The following is a 6,990-nucleotide window of genomic DNA, read 5'->3' on the forward strand; positions in this document are numbered from 1 at the left end:
TGCTTCAGGAAAACCATCACTCTTGCCCATGTGGCCTGCAGTGAGGAGGATCCGAATGGTCCCGGGCGTAATGCTGGCTCGCCGTTTTCTCACGTGCTCACTGGTACATCTTCAGTAGGATTGTCGTACCCAGGCGAGTTAGTGAGAACGCCACACTTTGAGACGAATTAAGAGTCCTTTATTAAGCCGGCGGCCAAAGAGACGGCTAACGCTCAAAATTCTCTCGGCCATGCGGAAGGGGCTCGATTAACTTTTATACCTAGGTTTAGGAAGGGGAGGGGGACTCAAATGTAATAATTCTACAGAAGTAAAAACATGCAAGAATGAAAAAAATCAAAAGGGTTACAGAGTGATAAACAAAAGACAAATGGTGACAAGAAGAGCAACGGTAGCAGGTGCAAGGTTCTAAATCTTTCATTATAATTAGATATATGGTCTATGCAGGACACAAACTGAAGGTTTTATGTTGTTATCTCTTGGAGGAAAATTCCTGGGAACTTCATACATTGTGGGTGCCAGTACCTTATTAGTTAATTGGGCTCGTTTGAAATGCTGAGGATCTGTTTACCCAGGCCAACTCCTTAGGAAAGGGGGTTGGGTGAGGAGCCCTTAGAGTCTTGTAAATTAAGTGGTCAATTGGAGTTTGTCCGGCCTTCCCAGCTAGAGAGAGTCTTATTTACATGAGAAGCAGGGCTAGGTGATTAAAGAGACAAGCAGAACAAAATTCAAAGTAACGAGTTAAAGTAAAAACAAGGGTAGGCATTTCAGGATAATATCTAGGCATTTTGCGAAGTTTAACCACGCGGGTACCTCCGTCCTTGTCACCGGCAACTGGTTTTGTAACGGTTGCAAGAACCTTCTCCTTTTTCTTTTGAACCTTGGATTCAGTGGCTGAGTACTTCCTCTTGTACACGGCCTTTCCGGAATACACGGCAGATATAGGGATTGCCTGCCAATTCCTCTGACAAGGACACGGTGGTGGCTGCAATGGGGCTTCCTCTTCTTGGGCCTTTTAGCCTTGAGGTGACGCTTTTTCACCTCGCCACCAGCATCAGCCTTCTTGGCCTGAGATGTCTTCTCTTTAGTATCTGCCTTCTCAACTTTTTCACCTGCCATCGTGCAAGATGGGAAAGAGAGTTTCCAGGGATATTCTTAAGGAAGGAGACCAGTACTCCCCCTGCTGCCCTCGTCCCCTCACCTTGCCTAGCTCACAAGACAGGAGGAGAGAAAAAGCAAGAAGTTGGAAAAAAAAAACAAAAAAAACACACACAAAAGTAATGTAGCAGGACGAGCCTCAGACAAAACCTCTCAGACAGCAAGTTGTAGAAGGAAGGGCTTTATTCAGCTGGGAGCATCGGCAAGCTACTGCCTTAAAATCCCAGCTCTCCAAATGCACAATTTCTGTCCCTTTTAAGAGTTCACAACACTAAAGATTTCACATGAAAGGGTCATGATTGATTTGAGCAGGCAAGGGGTACGTGACAGGGGCTGCGTGCACCTGTGGTCAGAGAGAAACAGAACAGGCAGGGAGTTTCCCAGTGTTCTTCTATACGATGTCTGGAGTCTATGAATAACATCGGTTTCTAAGTTACGAGTTGATTTTTAACTACTGGGTTTAGGGCAGGCAGGCCCAGGCCTGGTTTCGGGCCTGGCACCGGGCTGCCTGTCTTTGATCTCACTTCCTTGTTTTTCTCTTAAAACAGGTAATGAGTATAAAACAACATAAAACAATATGAGAGGGTCTCTCTCTTCCCTCAGTGAAGGGGTGGCCTGACCCTCCACACCTGTGGGTATTTCTAGTCGGGTGGGACGGAGACTGAGAAAAGAAATAAGACACAGAGATAAAGTGTAAAGATACAACAGTGGGCCCAGGGGACCGGCGCTCAGCACACCAAGGACCTGCACCGGCACCGGCCTCTGAGTTCCCTCAGTTTTTATTGATTATTATTTTCATTATTTCAGCAAAAAGGAATGTCGTAGGAGAGCAGGGTGATAGTAAGGAGAAGGTCAGCAACCAACATGTGAGCAATAGAATCTATGTCATAATTAGGTTCAAGGGAAGGTACTATGCCTGCATGTGCACGTAAGCCAGATTTATGTTTCTCTCCACCCAAATATCTCAGCAGAGTAAAGAATAACAAGGCAGCATTACTGCAAACATGTCTCGCCTCCCACCATAGGGCGGTTTTTCTCCGATCTCAGAATTGAACAAACGTACACTCGGGTTTTATACCGAGATGTTCAGTTCCCAGGGGCAGGCAGGAGACAGTGGCCTTCCTCTATCTCAACTACAAGAGGCTTTCCTCTTTTACCAATCCACCTCAGCTCAGACCCTCTACGGGTGTCGGGCTGGGGGACGGTCGGGTCTTTCTCATCCCACGAGGCCATATTTCAGACTATCACATGGGGAGAAACGATACCCCGCTTGGACAATTGGACAATACCCGGCTTTCAAGGGCACAGGTCCCGGCAGCTTTCCGCAGTGCATCGTGCCCCTGGTTTATTGAGACTAGAGAATGGCGATGAGTTTCACCAAGTATACTGCTCGTGAACATTTTCTTGACAAGGCACGTCCTGCACAGCCCTTGATTTCATAACCTCGATTTCATAAACCTTGATTTCATACAACACATGTTTTTGTGAGCTCCAGGTTGGGTCAAAGTGGCTGCGGCCAAGCTACAAATGAACAACATCTCAGCAAAGCAATAGTTGAAAGTACAGGTCTTTTTCAAAATGGACTCTCTTATGTCTTTCCTTTCTATATAGACACAGTAACAGTCTGATTTGTCTTTCTTTTCCCTACACCTCAGTAAGGTAAGTAGCCAGACACCCTTGGCACCACCGCCCGGCCCTAGGAGGTAAAAAAATAAGTAAAAATGATAACATCAACCCCTGACCTAAACTATTTGTATTGTCTGTAAATTCCAGACACTGTATGAAAAAAACATTATAAAACTTTTTGTTCTGTTAGCTGATGCATGCAGCCCCAAGTCACATTCCCCACGCTTGCTTCATATATCACGACCCTTTCACGTGGACCCCTTAAAGCTGTAAGCCTTTAAAAAGGCCAAGAATTTCTTTTTCGGGGAGCTCAGCTCTTAAGACGCGAGTCTGCCGACGCTCCCGGCCGAATGAAAACCTGTTCCTTCTTCAATCCGGTGTCTGAGGAGTTTTGTCTGTGGCTCATCCTGCTACATTCTTAGCATGCTGGGCACACAGCAGGGGACAGGAAAGCTGTAGACCCGGGTGGGCTTCTGAACAAGCACATCTGTCTTGAGGCACGTGGGACACTGTACTGTAAAATAATGCCAAGGCTGGGCGCGGTGGCTCACACCTGTCATCCCAGCACTTTGAGAGGAAGGGGCAGGTGGATCACCTGAGGTTGGGAGTTTGAGACCAGCCTGACCAACATAGAGAAACCCTGTCTCTACTAAAAATACAAAATTAGCCGGACGTGGTGGTGAGTGCCTGTAATCCCAGCTACTCTGGAGGCTGAGGCAGGAGAATTGCTTGAATCCGGGAGGCGGAGGTTGCAGTGAGCCCAGATTGTGCCACTGCACTCCAGCCTGGGCAACAAGAGCGAAACTCCGTCAAAAAAAAAAAAAAAAAAAAAAGATTTCCCAAAGGAAGGAAGACAGTTCAGCAAATATTAAATAATAAAAGGATCAAATAAAAATGTTAAACAACCAGGGGGAGGGGGAGGGATAGCATTAGGAGATATACCTAATGTTAAATGACGAGTTAATGGGTGCAGCACGCCAGCATGGCACATGTATACATATGTAACAAACCTGCACGTTGTGCACATGTACCCTAGAACTTAAAGTATAATAATAAAATTTAAAAAAATAAAAGCTGCACATACACTGAAAAAAAAGTTAACCAAAATTAGAGCAGAAGCACCTAGCGAATTATTTTATGCTGCCATTCACCAGGAAAGCAAGAAATGCATTTGAAAGACAATTATCACAGAAGCAAGAAATGCATTTGAAAGATAATTTCCAAGAAAGCAAGAAATGCATTTGAAAGACAATTATCACGGAAGCAAGAAATAAATTTGAAAGACAATTTCCACGGAAGCAAGAAATGCATTTGACAGACAATTATCACAGAAGCAGGAAATGAATTTGATAGACAATTTCCGCGGAAGCAAGAAATGCACTGGAAACACAATTTCCCTTCCCTCTTCCTCCTCCCTTCCCCCTCCCCCACTTCTCCTCCTCCCACTCCTCATCCCTCCTCCTCCCTTCTCCTTCTCCTTTTCTTCTCCACTTCTCTTCTCCTGCCCCTCCTCCTCCTACCTTCCTCCTCTCCCATCCTCTTCTCCCCCTCCACCTCCTCCTCCCTCCCCCGCCCTGCCCTCCTGCTCTTCTTCTCCTCCTCTTCCCTTCCCCTCCTCCTCCCTCGTCCTCACTCCCTCTTCCCTTCTCCTCCCCCTCCTCCCACCTTCCTCTCCTCCTATCCTCTTCTCCTGATCCCCCTCCTCCTCCCTCCACCTCCTCCTCCTTTCTCCTCCTCTTCCCTTCCCTTCCTCCCTTCCCTCCTCCTCCTCCCTTCCCCTCCTCCTCCCTTCCCCCTCCCCCACTTCTCTTCCTCCCCTTCTCCTCCCTCCTCCCTCCTCCTCCTCCCTTCCCCTCCTCCTCCCTCGTCCTCACTCCCTCTTCCCTTCTCCTCCCCCTCCTCCCACCTTCCTCTCCTCCTATCCTCTTCTCCTGATCCCCCTCCTCCTCCCTCCACCTCCTCCTCCTCTTCTTCTCCTCCTCTTCCCTTCCCTTCCTCCCTTCCCTCCTCCTCCTCCCTTCCCCTCCTCCTCCCTTCCCCCTCCCCTTCTCTTCCTCCCCTTCTCCTCCCTCCTCCTCCTCCCTACTCCTCCCTTCCCCTCCTCCTCCCCCTCCCCCTCCCACTCCCCTTACTCCTCCCTCCTCCTCCCTTCACCTGCTCCTCCCCACCCTCCCCCTCCTCCCTTTCCATCCTCCTCCTTCTCCCTCCTCTTCCCCTCCTTCCCTGCTCTTTCTCTCCCTCCTTCTCTTTCCCCTCCTTTCTCTCCCTCCCTTTCCTCTTCCCCCTTCTCATCCTTCTCCTCTTCCTCCTCCTTCTTCCCCTTCTCATTCTCCCCCTCTGCCTCCTCCTTCTCCTCCTCCTCCTCTTTGTCCTCCTTTGCTATCTTCCCCATCTCTGCCTTTTCCCCTCTTCGTCTCCCTCCTCTTCCTTCTCCCCTCCTCCTCCATCTCTCCTTCCTCCTTCTCCCCTCCTCCTCTTCCTCTTTCTCCTCTTTCTCTTTCCCTCCCCCTCCTCTTCCTCTCCCTCCTCCCCTCCTCCTCCATCTCTCCTTCCTCCTTCTCCCCTCCTCCTCTTCCTCTTTCTCCTCTTTCTTTTTCCCTCCCCCTCCTCTTCCTCTCCCTCCTCCCCTCCCCATTCCCTTCTCTTTCTAGTGCCATTCCCATTTACATTTTACAAACAGTTCCTCCAGTTCCACAGAAAAAACTATTGAAATGTTGATTTGAATTACATGAGACCTACAAGTGAATCTGAAGACTCCATCAGCCGCCTTAAAATATTGAGTCTCTTAATCGTTATGCACGTGTATTGCACTTTCTCTCCCTTTATACGACTTATTGTAAAGTTTGTTTTTAAGTATCTATTGAGGCCGGGTGTGGTGGCTCACACCTGTAATCCCAGCACTTTGGGAGGCCGAGGTGGGTGGATCACCTGAGGTCAGGAGTTCGAGACCAGCCTGGCCAACATGGCGAAACCCCATCTCTACTAAAAATACAAAAATTAGCCAGGCGTGGTGGTGGACACCTGTAATCCCAGCGCTACTCGGGAGGCCGAGGCAACAGAATCGCTTGAACCCAGGAAGGAGGCGGAGATTGCAGTGGACTGAATCATGCCACTGCACTCCAGCCTGGGCGACAGAGCGAGACTCTGTCTCAAAAGGAAAGAAAGAAAGAAAGAAAGAGAGAGATGGAGGGAGGGAAAGAGAGAAAAGAAAGAAAGGAAAGAGAGGAAGGAAGAAAGGAAGGAAGGAAAAGAGAGAAAAAGAAGGAAGGAAGGAAACAAAGAGAGACTGAGGGAGGGAGGGAAAGAGAAAAGAAAGAAAGAAAAGAAAGAAAGGAAGAAAGAAAGAAGAAAGAGAGAGAAGGAGGGAGGGAGGGAAAGAGAGAAAATGAAAAGAAACGAAGGAAGAAAGAGAGAGAAAAAAGAAAGAAAGAAAAGAAAGAAAGAAAAAGCAAGAAAAGAAAGGTATTGGTTCGGTCCACAAAGGTGAGACAATTCAAACTGGGGCCTTCCAGGCTATCCGTGAATTGAAACATTGTCTGGTTGACAACTGGTTGAGTTTGTTTAAGACCTGGGATCCATAGAAAGGAAATGTTTGGGTTAAGATAAGAGATTGTGGAGACCAAGGTTCTTTTGAGGTCTCATAGTGGCTGCCCTTAGAGACAGCAGAAGACAAATGTTTCCTATTCAGACCTTGACAAGCTTGCTAGACTCCTAGATAATCTCTTTAGGATTGGGAGGGCCTGGAAGAAAAAGATCTCGCTGTGTGAATACAGATTCTCTGCAGATGTGAGTTTCCCCCCACAAAGAACCGCCTTCCAGGGCCATTTCGAGATATGGCAATGAAATATATTTTGGGGATAAGTATTTTGATTTTCTTTCTTGTCTTATAATGTCATGCTGGAGTCAGGTTGGAAAGTAAGTCATGGTATATAAGGTTAAATAAAACCCATCTGATGAGAATGGATGGTTTGTAGGGCACCACTCCCCAGACCCCTTAGGAATGTGGACAAGATTTAAAAATATGTATACATTAACTATATATATTTAATATATATAAAATATATAATATGTACTTTATATATAATTATATAATTATAATATATAATATAACATATAATAATATATAATATAACATATATTATATAATATATATTTATATATAATATATTATATAATATAACATATATTATATAATATATTATATATTTA

At 46.5% G+C, this 6,990-nt stretch overlaps 1 pseudogene; it reads right to left on the reverse strand.

Annotated features, from left to right (window-relative positions):
• Positions 1-495: 495 nt before the first annotated feature.
• LOC100986759 (large ribosomal subunit protein eL6-like) lies at positions 496-1,623 on the reverse strand (annotated as a pseudogene).
• Between the last annotated feature and the right edge of the window lie 5,367 nt (positions 1,624-6,990).

The sequence above is a fragment of the Pan paniscus genome, chromosome Y, assembly GCF_029289425.2.
Source record: "Pan paniscus chromosome Y, NHGRI_mPanPan1-v2.0_pri, whole genome shotgun sequence".
Classification (NCBI taxonomy): Eukaryota; Metazoa; Chordata; class Mammalia; order Primates; family Hominidae; genus Pan; species Pan paniscus.